The 11,335-nt window shown below is 41.6% G+C and overlaps 1 long non-coding RNA gene across 1 annotated transcript in view; it reads right to left on the bottom strand.

The window, feature by feature from the left end:
* Window positions 1–5,426: 5,426 nt before the first annotated feature.
* LOC118014708 overlaps window positions 5,427–11,335 on the bottom strand; it is a 6,574-nt gene continuing 665 nt past the window's right edge. Inside the window, exons 2-3 of the long non-coding RNA XR_004680353.1 lie at window positions 8,448–8,530; window positions 5,427–5,486 (exon numbers count right to left, since the gene is read on the bottom strand). This is a non-coding gene — a long non-coding RNA (uncharacterized LOC118014708). The remainder of the gene's footprint in view (window positions 5,487–8,447; window positions 8,531–11,335) is intronic.

The raw sequence follows: 11,335 nt of genomic DNA, 5'->3' as shown, positions 1-11,335 counted from the left end.
TAAATACTATTTTTCAACAGAAAAATCTTGGGAACTTTCCTTTGTCTATAAGAAAAAATGTCATTGGGGCGCCTGGGTGGCTCAGTCAGTTAAGCGTCAGACTCTTCATTTAGGCTCGGGTCAAGATCTCAAGGTTTTGAGATAGAGCCCACATTGCATGGGCTCTGTGCTCAGAGGAGAGTCTACGTGAGATTCTTTCCCTCTGCCCCTCCCCCCACTGGTGTGTGTGCATGCCACACAAGCGCTTTCTCTCAAATAAATCTTAAAAAAAAAGAAAGAAAAAATGTCACACACACACATGCGCACGCACACATGCACACATTTTGAAAAGTCCCTCATCTTAAAATTACTCGATTCTCGATTCTAGAAAGGACAATGTAATCAAGAGCAGAATGTGCCATTTTTAATGTTCTCCACTTGGCGTCGTCCTCAAGACAAAATGGTCTCTCCTGCCATTCATCTGCTCTCCTCCTAGAGAAGTGAGTTAAGGGAAAAGGGAAAGAAACACATGGTTTTAGTGGTCCTCTCTCAGTAGTCTGCAGTGTGACAGCACAAGAAACCCCATGACAAGGGCGTGACAGTCACTGGCCGTGCAGAAAGTGCCCTAACATCTACACACTTCTTTGCCACGTGCAACTTTGGATACATCCTGGATACGCTGACTGCAAGAGAGAGCTCATTCTCCTCTTCATTTGCTGTCAGTCTGCCAGGCCAAATGGTGCAGAGGCATTCCTCCACATCTTGTAGGATGTGTTGTCAACACTCCTTATCCTGGACAATACAAAAGCTAATAAGTACCGGATTGTTATTACAGAAATATGGAACTACTGGCTCATTTCCAGTTTATCTGAGCATTTCACTTTCAGAGAAGATAAAGGCCAAGTCAAGAAGTGGTGACTGATTCCAAAAGATAAATATTCCGTGGGGGAGAGCACCTGGATGAACATGAGGATGAGTTGGACAAACCTCTGCAAATGTTTTTCATTTCACCCCAAAATTCAAATTTCAAATTCGAATTAGATTGTAAAGAAGTGTGGGTCTAGCCACTGACTCTTAAGATACCACACAGAAATTTAGTACCCATAAATATACAGTTAAAGAGAATTTTCCTAAATTTTCTACAACTACCTCTACTTAGGTGGCCGTGATTTAAGAATTAGAAATACTAACCAGAATTCTTATTGCTTACATCTTTACTCTTATATAATATTTTCTCTAAACATCATACATTGAGAAAGACTGCCCTCTAATTGGAAATGCATGGCTAACAATTCACAATCCTTAAAAAGGCAAATAGTAACAGAGTGTAAAATCTTTCTCCTTACAATAGTTGAGTTTGAGCTCCCTTAGATAAGTGTTGATTTTTTTAAACAATTGTAATACCAGAGAGATAATATTTGAAGTAAAAAATGATTACCAGTGAAATTAACAGATTATTTAAGTGTACTTACAATCTGCTAAAGATTTTTGTTTTATTTTCTTCTAAATATGTCTTATATCTTTCAAAAAAAATAAATTTGTAAGCAATATATGTGCCAAAGGATCTCATATTCCAGCTCCTGCTATGTCATATGATAACAATTTGACTAATACTATTAATAAGCAAAATCTGTTTCAATGCATATTATGCCTAAAGTAACTTTGTCATATCTACACTGCATGTAATAAGATCTCAGCATTCACCAGCTTTAAAGAGTGCTCTAATTTGATTAAACTTCAAAAAGCCATTTACATATATAACTAAAGCAAGTAATATTGTACTTCATTACATTTTCAGTAATTTCCATTATCCATTTTTTTAAAAATACTAATTAGATAATTGGCTTTTAATTACGACATCTTAATTCAAATCAATTTTCAATCAATTAAATTTTACCACTAGAAATAAATGACTCATTTGCAGCAACTGCTTACAAATCATATTTTTCTCCTCATTCCAATGCTCATTCTCTACATTTTTTTAAATAAAAAGGTATCCACTCTTCTTTGAAAGGGAAAAAAGATGATAAGGATCAAAGGGTTTGTGTGTATTAAAGAACACTGACTGACGTACACTTGTGCTCTCACCAGCCGGTTTGTATGCACATCAAGAGATGATGATGTTTGTTCCCAAATCTATTAATGCCAATTATATTAGTTATAATAATTATGTAAATTAACAAACTATCACACATGAGGTACGAAGATGAAAAGAGAGTTGTTTCTAATGAAACTATATTGAATGCTTTGGAAAGATTAAATAAAGGCAAGATATTTAAAAAAATGTTTAGTTTGGTGTGGCAAGATCATTCTCAAAGTTTGGGAAAAAATCATTAAAAAAAAGCATTCTCTTCCTAATTCAGCTTGTTTTCAAAAATACAGAAGTGATTATTAATCTTTTAAAAAATTGAAACTGGATATCATAGATTTCAATTGCATAATAGGGAACCCTAAGCCTCTATAAAAAAAGACAGTGAGGAACTGAAATCCTTAGAGCCACACTTGATATAATGACCTTGCCCATACAATCAAAGATTATACATAAATGTCCTTTTTATGTATAAAATCAAAATAAAATGTTTAAGATATGTGTGTGTTTATTTCTTTTAATTCTCTGCCTCAGTCTGATTTTTCTGTTAACTGATCAAGTATTCACCCTTATCACACATCTACTGTAGCATAAACATTGGAAAGCTTGTGTTTAATCAGTGAAGGAAAGGCTAGCCCTGCCTCTGAAGAACAGCGGGAAGAAGTTGGAGCTTTGGAGAAGGTAAGAAGGAGTTGCATATTTAAATACCTCGGATTGGGGCTTCTGGGTGGCTCAGTCAGTTGAGAGCCTGACTCTTGGTTTCAGCTCAGGTCACGACCACAGGATCGTGAGATCGAGCCCAATGTCAGACTCCGCGCTCAGCACAGAGTCTACTTGAGATTCTCTCTCTCCCTCTCCCTGCTCCTCCCACTTGTGTTCTCTCCCTCTCTGGAATAAATAAATAAATCTTTTTAAAAAATACATTCATGTATTGTAATACCAGCCTGCCTGGAGGGTTTTCTCCAGCAACCCTCTGCTGCTTGGATACAGGCAATGGGAATGTGGGTGTCCAAGTTCATTTAAGGTCAGAGTTTTACCAGGTGGGTAGGACAAAAGCAGAGGACAGGAACAGAGGTAACACTATTTGCACGAGAGTGATCATAGTAACGAATCATAAAATACAGGCTCAGCAAGAGAGAAGAATAACAAGAGGAGGGCCAGTGAATAGAGAGTTGAGGCGTTTTAGCGGATTAGAATTTGCAATGAGGTTGAAAATCGTTGCAAGAGTCCTTAGGCATGGGAGCTGAAATGATAGGAAGCCGTGACTGGGAGATGTTAACCTGAGATTTCAGAGGTGGTACAGTTTATAGTGATGCTATAGTGCAAGCCATGACTTTGGGAATGTGTAGATGTAGTGCAGTTGTCACAAGGTGGGCAATGGAAATGACGTGGTCAAGGACCTGAGAAGCTAAAATGAACGAAGACACCTTCGTATGTGGTGAAGTCATCGAAGATGATGGCAAAGGTTTGGGTGGGAAAAGAAGGCTGCCACCTAGGGACTGAAGTGTTCCATGGAATGGACAGGATTATGATTGTTAGAAAGCAGAGGAAGCTTATTCAAGTGAATGACCATAAGCTTCAAAGAGGCTGCATTGTTTTTATTTTATTTTACTTTATTTTTTTTTCAAAGTAAAAAAAGACCTAATGGTCTGGAAATGACACTTTTGGGGGTCGGGGGGGAGCAAGGGCAACCTCTTAGGCAACTGGGATATGAGAAAAGAAAATCAGCCTTTTTTGAGAAGGCCTCAGGGGAATGTTTCCAGAAAAAGCTGGCTTGCGGGCAAAAAGTTATGACAAGGTTCCCAGAAGATGAAGAAGATGCTGAAGCTGTTATAGATGCAAGAACATTTACTGTTTGAAGAGTGAGAGCTAATTGTGCAAGACCAGAGCACTAGTAAGTGGCTCTGCCAGAATTCAAACCCAAGTGTGTCTGACCCCCAAGCTGGGCCACGCTGCTTATCAGAGAGGGAAAACTCAGTCAAATTTGTGAATTGGGTGTTGGATGTGGTAAAATGTTTTTACATTTTAAAAAATTTTTCCTTCATCTCTTTAATTCTCGACAATTTCTGGGACATTCAGATTGTTTCACTGGCATATGTATGTAGCTGAAAACAGAAGAGGGAACAGTTATGCAGCCCCTGAAAATAGACTTTAGAAGCTTCCCTTCGCCTCAGAAACGAGATGTGAACATAACAACTCAGGTGAGCCTTTGGAGCTGGCAGAGATACTAAATCAATTGAGACAACAGTCATCTTAGAGCTTATGAAGCACTGTTTATAAGCTGCTATTGCACTGGATGCTTCCCACAGGAAACTATTCAGAATGAAAATGACAATGGGAAGATCAAATTCTCCTCAAAGCTGATTCTTCCGGCAGAAAAGAGTATGCAAAATATCTTGAAGGCATGTGCACTGTGCTTAATGTATATCATTTAGTATTCATTTTCTTAAATATTGCATATAATTGATAAAACATTTTTGGGGAATATTCTATCCTTAAACCCCTCTAAACAAAATGGTATCACTCAAGTTCTAATATTCTGACCGAATTCATGTCTTCACTGTGAGCAATTAGACAGTACAAGGTCAAAGGAAGTAAAACCAGGTGTTGTCTATATGTATTTAATCCTCTCTCTCTATATATATATCTGTATATATGTAATGAATTTTGCATCCAGTGTATCCCCATCAATTCCAGATTGTAACATGAAATTATTAGTTTTCCAGAGCAATGGGCCACTCCAGCTCTCCTTTTCCCCAGACTACTTAGAAAACAAACATAGTGACGATTCTTTTTTTTTTTTTTTCAAGATTTTATTTATTCATTTTGAGACACAGAGCTACAGAGAAAGAGAGAGCATGAGCAGGGAGAGAGGCAGAGGGAGAGGAAGAAGCAGGCTCCCTGCTGAGCCAAGGGCCTGATGTGGGGCTCGATCCCAGGACCCTGGGGTCATGACCTGAGCCGAAGGCAGAAGCTTAACCATCTGAGCCACCCAGGCGCCCCGGGAGTCACGGTTCTTTCTGCCAACAGATAGACAACTTGTTTCCCTCTGATCCATAACCTGCTTTTCTCCAATGATCCTCGTGGTCTTTTCTTTCCAAAGGTGACATCAAAGAAAAGTATTTTTTTTTTTTCCAGCTTTCTGGGTCCAGTGGCCACCTACTATTTAATCAGGTCTTTTTCTTGAAACTCCACTACTCCCTCGTACCTAACCAGACAATGTGGGAAGCAAAGAAAGCCACACGACGATGAGACCTTGGCCGCTCTTGATTGGTCTGGGGCTGGACACCTGACTCAAGTCGGGCCAATCGGAGTCCTCCAAGCCTCTCGGAGCCACTCGGATACATAAAGCCCGGAGGGTGTCAGTTTCAGTTTACGGCCTCGGCCTCGCGAGACCGAAGGAGTGAAGGAAGGTGATCTGCGGGACAAGAGAGGAGAAAAAGGCCTACGTGGGTGCGTTGTCAGCGGTGCTGCTGCTTGGAAAAGCAGCGATGAAGATGTAGAGTAAACCCTCATGTCTTCCTGTGCCCGTTGTTCACAGTATCCATCTACACTCATGTCCACGGTCCTGTGACACACCCCGGTATCCTTGTATCTTTATACAATACTGCCTTCCCCATTTCGCTGAAGCTACTACACCTTGGAATTTCGCTCTCTGAACTAAACAAAATGCAAGACGCTGTTGCACTGTAAAAATGTGCCTGGGAATATATACCTTTCGATGTGGAAAGCATTACAAGAATGCTCCCATTTTTGGTATGAACAAGCATGTTGAAATTAGCTGCCTCAACCACAGCACGTCGAGGAATAACAATAATGAGAATGAAAGTTTGTCGTGGTTAGAAAGCTGTAAGCACTGTGCTATGTGGGTTACAGTCATTACTGCCTTCAGTCTTCACAGAGTCCTTACAAGAAAAGTGAAGCTCAGAGAAGTCAAGTGAGACGGATGGAGACTCCGCTCCCCAGGTCCGTCTTCAAGGAAGGACTTGTCCCAAGCTGTTGGGAGTGCGGTCATCCCCTTCAGGACTAGCGTCAAACTATGGAGAGCCGCTTCCCCCAGATCACACTCCTCCCCGTATGCAGCCCGGATCCAGTGAGTGGGAGATAGCAAAGCCCAACATCAATCTGCAAGAACATCTTCGCTTCTGAGTTCCCAGTAGGGTGGTGGAGGCTGTTGGATAGATCTCGCGGCTCAAATTCTCTTCTGCCCAAACCGGCTTCCTTCCCATCCTTTCCACAGCTGCCCTTTCCGGGGGTGTTCCCTAATAAACACCTGAACACTAACATCTGTGTCAGAGGCAGCTTCCTGGGAAACCCAAACTTTGACAACTGGATGGTCCAAGTTCTCCAGCCCGCAAGGGCAGAGCTAGGATTTATGTTAGTCTTCCTGAGCCCAGGCACGTGCCTTTCCCCTCTGTGCTAGCCACAGTACCTGTCAGTGCGAACAATGATTGAGAGGCCACTGTGTCATAACTAGTCAGTTCACAATGCTTGCTTTGTCCACAGAAATCCCGTCTTTTCTTCCTCTATCCCAGAGAGGGCCTCTTTGAAATTTATAAAAAATGAAACTCTTCCTACCCTACTAGAAATATGTAAGACCCAGCATTAGAAAGTGAAAGGCATATTCAGTAATAGTTCTCACTGACCGCAAAAAGAAATGAAGTTGTGCATTTTCATTATTGCTGCAAAATACATATGTGTGTCGCGGACACGTTTTAATCTCAATCCCCAATACAATTTATACCAATCATTTCTCTTAAATTATTGTCTTACTAATGCTGAAAGATTCTGACCCTAAAAGTGGTGGGGGAAAGGGGTGCCTGGTGGCTGAGTCAGTTAAGTGTCTGACTCTTGGTTTCGACTCAGTCATGACCTCAGGGTCCTCAGATTGAGCCCCAAGTGGGGCTCCGCACTGTTCGGAATCTGCTTAAGATTCTCTCCCTCTCCCTCTGCCCCTCCCCACCCACCGCGTGCACAGGCACTCCCTCTCTCTCAAAAAAACAAAACAAAACAAAACAAAACTGGTGGCAGAGGGGCACCTAGGTGGCTCAGTGGGTTAAGTGGCTGCCTTCAGCTCAGGTCATAATCCCAGGGTCCTGGGATTGAGCCCCACATTGGGCTCCCTGCTCAGTGGGGAGTCTTCTTCTCCCTCTCCCTCTGCTGCTCCCCCTGCTTGCGCTCGCTCTCTTTCTGTCAAATAAATAAAATCTTAAAAAAAAAAAAAAAACTGGTGGGGGAAAATACAGAAAGGCAGATGAAAATGTCAGAATTTCCCACACATGATCTTGATTCTTCACCTATTGATGAGGAATTTGTATTCAGCTTTTTAGAGTAACTAAACTCACAAACCATCCATCCACCCCTTCTTCAATCCTTAGGGGTTATTTAGAAATGGTCTTTATGTAAAAAGATTACAGAAAGTCCTCACAAAAATATGACCCTGTTGGAGAAAAAAAAATAAAAGAAAAGAATTTCAAAGACTCTTCTGGGTTTTTTGCAACAAAGTGATGGACATTAAGAAGTTAATGGGTAGACTGCCTTTAATGAATCCCATTTTTTATTCCCCACTAGACCTGGAGGGAATGGAGAGCTGGCAGAAGAACAAAGGTGAGCCAACACCACTGTGAGTAACAGAGCCCTCCCTCCACTGTGGGGGAAGCCAGCCGGGTGGACTTTATCCCAATTAGGAAAATGTTTCTCTTCCTTAACGTAGATTAGACCATACTGCTCTGAGAAGTACTGCTTGTCCTTAGATGTGTGTGTGTGTGTTGTTTGGATACTTAGCTCCTGGATGACGCTGACGGATGAAGAGGCACATCTTCTTCAAAGGACCCCGAGCTGCATGGGAAAAGCCTAACTGCTGTTTTGTACTGACTTGGACTTGTGTCGCTCAAGCCCCCTCTGAGGCATCATGCTGAGTGAGCACCCTCCCTGCTCACTGTCTGCACACCACTGACCCCTGGATAGTAGCTGGTCAGAATAACAGACATCAGGAAATCCACACTCAAGTCATTACCTCCCTTGGCTTGCTGAGGGATGGGAGGAAAAGGGAAGAGGGAGCCTATGGAAGAAAGGATAGGGTTTCCCTGAATGGGAGGCACCATGTTGAGTTCCTGACCAGGGGATTTAATGAAAACAGAACGGACGGGACAGCAAGGTCATTCCATGGCCTCTTTGACTTTCTTATTGTGTTTCTTCTTTGAATTATAGAGACATTGAGATAAATATATAGTTTATAAAAATAATAAAATCTTTCTAAAGCCTAAACTCTTTAGCTAGTCACCCCTCTCCAGTATAATTGGCTCTCATGGAGTCTTGGCGGGGGGGTAATGATGTGGAAGGTAAAGGGAAGCAAGAACAAAGACAGGGGCAGCCTCACATCCATCCAGGTTCTGCTGGCCCCGAGGACTTCTCAGTAGCTTCTCAAGGTGGCTAATAACCAGGAGCTCCAGGGGGTGGGTCCTAGTGGGTAGGAAAGGAGAGGGTGAGAAAGGAAGTAGCCAAGAAACATTTCCACAGAAGGTATGACACATTCTTTCTTTCACAAATATATTAAAAACATGTGACCTTGATGCCAGGGTCCTGGGATCGAGTCACGCATCGGGCTTCCTGCTCAGCGGGGAGCCTGCCTCTCCCTCTCCCACTCCCCCTGCTTGTGTTCCCTCTCTCGCTATCTCACTCTCTGTCAGATAAATAAATAAAATCTTTAGAAAAAACAAAAACAAAAAAACCACATGACCTTCCAGAGTAGGGGAGTCTGCGGCTTCTTGCAGATCCTTCTTTGGAAGGACTGGCTGTCTGGGACCCCACCTAACAAATCAAATGTTGAACACCTGTTGGATTTTATTTAGTGGCTGGGCCAATGGGTCTTGTGTCCCATTTGTGTCTATAAAAATTTTAAATAGTTGCTGACATTTGAAAATTGGGAAGTTACAATGAAATTCAGATTTCTACTTTTTTAAATCTAGCAATACCAAGCCCATGTTCTAGAATAACAACGCCCCTTCCAGGAGTGAGTAGCTGTTGCTGCGTTTAGAGGGCGAGCTCACGCTCCACAGATCCATGCTCCATGCTCCACTCAGTGGTCCTGCCCTTACTCACAGTGGGCCTGCACCCTCTGGTGTGCGTGCCCCCCAGATCCAGGAGAAGTGAAGCAAGGCTCACTGTGCAGTTTCATTTTTACATTTTGTGTGGTGAGTTGAGGGAAAGAACTTTGCAAAATAACTAATGGAAATGGCATCTGGCTTACACAGATTTCAAACACTCTCAAAACAAACAAACAAAAAAACATTTTCCACAACTTTGAGTTGCAAAATTGGCAAGAGCGGTGAGAAGTTGGGAAAGCAATTTTCTACACACTGAGGCAGTGTCAGACTCCAAGGACTCTGAGGTGAATATCTTAGAGCATCACTGCTCAAGTCACAAATGTCCTGTCTATGAATACGGGTGAGGGGGGGGGGGAAGCCATGATTCTCAGGTATTTATTTTCCTACATATTGTTTTTCTGGTTGAGGCACAATATCAGCAAATTATCACACACAACCCAGAGCAGACCCTTTTCATGTTACCAGACATCTTTCTCAATACATTTGGACTGTATGTAGTAACAAATCGAGACAAAATTGTATTGCTCATGTCCCCACAAACTGCAGAATTTAAAATGCCCAAATCCATAGCTAATATATACATTTTGGTAATATGTCTATAGAAAGATTTTAGAAAATTATCTTCATAGAGTGTTTCCTGAGCAATTTTTTCAAATGGTTTCAAAAGGGCATCTATTCTGTCCACAGAAGAGATATTACATATTACTTGGTTAATAAATGCATTGCATTTTAGTTGTGTTGGTCTTTACAATGAAATTATTTAGAAGATTTTCCCAACTGTCTTCCCAGTTTGGGTCCTCCTAGGAGTCAGTAACACCGGAAGTATGTAGGTAGAGAATAACCTGCCCTAAATGAGTCATTCTGGTTTGTGGAATTCTGTACAATAAGAATGAGCACTGATATGCTCATGTCACTTAGTTCCTAGCCTCTTCTGCACTTTCCTCTACGATTTCCCTCTCAGATCTACCAGTTTAGCAAACAAATTCACAAAGGGGAAGCTGGTGGAGGAGATGACTCCAAGGTCAGGGGTTAACCTCGCTCCATTTTCACTAACGATTGTCATGTGAATGCTGCTAGCCTAAGACATGATTAGAAACAAAGGGCAGTCAGGCTGACCTCAAAAAGAAGTAAGTTAGAAGCATGCTGAGTGGCCCCTGGGCAAAACTGCCCACCCACCATGTCATCCTTCTTCCTTCTCTCACCCCAGGCTGAGCGTCCTGCCCTTGACTCCACTTTCTACTGTTCCAGAAGAAGAAATGGACATAGAGTCAGAACATCTGACAGGTTTTTTGTTGTTGTTTTTTGGGGGGGGGTTGGGGTTTTTTTTCTACATCTTGGTGATCCCATTTATTGAAAGGGTTGGAAAAAAATTAAAATGCCCTTTAGCTTAAGAATTTTTGAGTTATCTGCAAATTGAGTCATTTCAAGAGTGGAAGAGTCCTTGGTCATTTCTTAATATCAAAATTTACACAGGCAATCATACAAAGTCTCCTATATTTCATACATGATGAATTCTTTGATTCTTTGATTCAGAAGCCAACTCCTAATGGAGGGCTCTCTGGACAAAGAGTGCTGGAATATCCTCTTCTGTTGACTTATATGTCTCTTTGTATGTTCCCTCATTAACTTCTGTAGTAGTCCCAGTGTCTTCCACATCTCCCAATATCACATTTAAATGCTGGTCGTAAGCATGTTATCTGCCTCGAAGGTCTCTGTTGTTTCTCATTTTCACATAAATTTGCTCAATCAGGCTGAGCCTGATGAGATCCAGGGGACTCTTCCACAGTGTTGGGTGTTTGTTGCTGGTCCACGTCATCCACCATGTTTCAAACCTTGAGCCCTTTTAGAACATCTGTGTTTTAATCCACGTCTGCCACTTGTTTTATGACTGGCTAGTTTATTTTCCTGATCTTTAGTTTTTCACTTTGTTTAATGAGGATAAAAATAGCCCTGCAGGATTGTTGTGAAAATTCATTCATTTATTCAAAAAGTATCTACTGAGCTCTTACTGAGCACCAGATACTGTTCTAGATGCTGGAAATACAGCATTTGGAGGTTGGGGGGGCAAAGTTTCTGTGCTTATGTCGCTAATATTCTAGGGAAAACACCACAAGTAATATAATATAATATAATATAATATAATATAATATAATATAATATA

This window comes from Mirounga leonina, unplaced genomic scaffold, assembly GCF_011800145.1.
Source record: "Mirounga leonina isolate KUSES-001 unplaced genomic scaffold, KU_Mleo_1.0 Mir_165, whole genome shotgun sequence".
Lineage (NCBI taxonomy): Eukaryota > Metazoa > Chordata > Mammalia > Carnivora > Phocidae > Mirounga > Mirounga leonina.
Note: the sequence above shows the minus strand (reverse complement) of the source record. Positions and strands in the feature narration are given on the sequence as shown.